Here is a 505-nt window from a genome sequence, read left to right as displayed (position 1 = left end):
AGAACCACAAAGCATAGGGTAGCAGGGACAGAAAGCAAAAATATTTTGAGTGGGTCACTAGGGGTAATAGTGAGTGGTACCACTCTTATTTCCACCACTTGGTTCCTGAACCTGTGAATCCTGCCCATTGGAGAAACAGAACCATATATTGGATGCTGGTTTAGAGCATATACAGCCTCCAAGAGAACATTGTCCCAACCCTTCAAGGTATTGCCACCTAGCTGGTGCCGTATTTGTGTTTTTAAGAGGCCATTCTATCATTCTATCAGACCAGCTGCTTCAGGATTATGGGGAGTATGGTAAGACTAGCGAATTCCATGAGCATAAGCCCACTGCCTCACTTCATGTGCTGTGAAATGAGTCCCTTGATCTGAAGCAATGCTGTGTGGGATGCCATGACAATGGATAAGGCATTCTGTAAGTCCATGCATGGTAGTTTTAGCAGAAGCATTGCATGCAGGGAAGGCGAATCCATATCCAGAGTAAGTATGTATTCCAGTAAGAA

Source organism: Orycteropus afer, unplaced genomic scaffold, assembly GCF_000298275.1.
Source record: "Orycteropus afer afer isolate SDZICR_OR568_19922 unplaced genomic scaffold, OryAfe1.0 scaffold01026, whole genome shotgun sequence".
Classification (NCBI taxonomy): Eukaryota; Metazoa; Chordata; class Mammalia; order Tubulidentata; family Orycteropodidae; genus Orycteropus; species Orycteropus afer.
Note: the sequence above shows the minus strand (reverse complement) of the source record.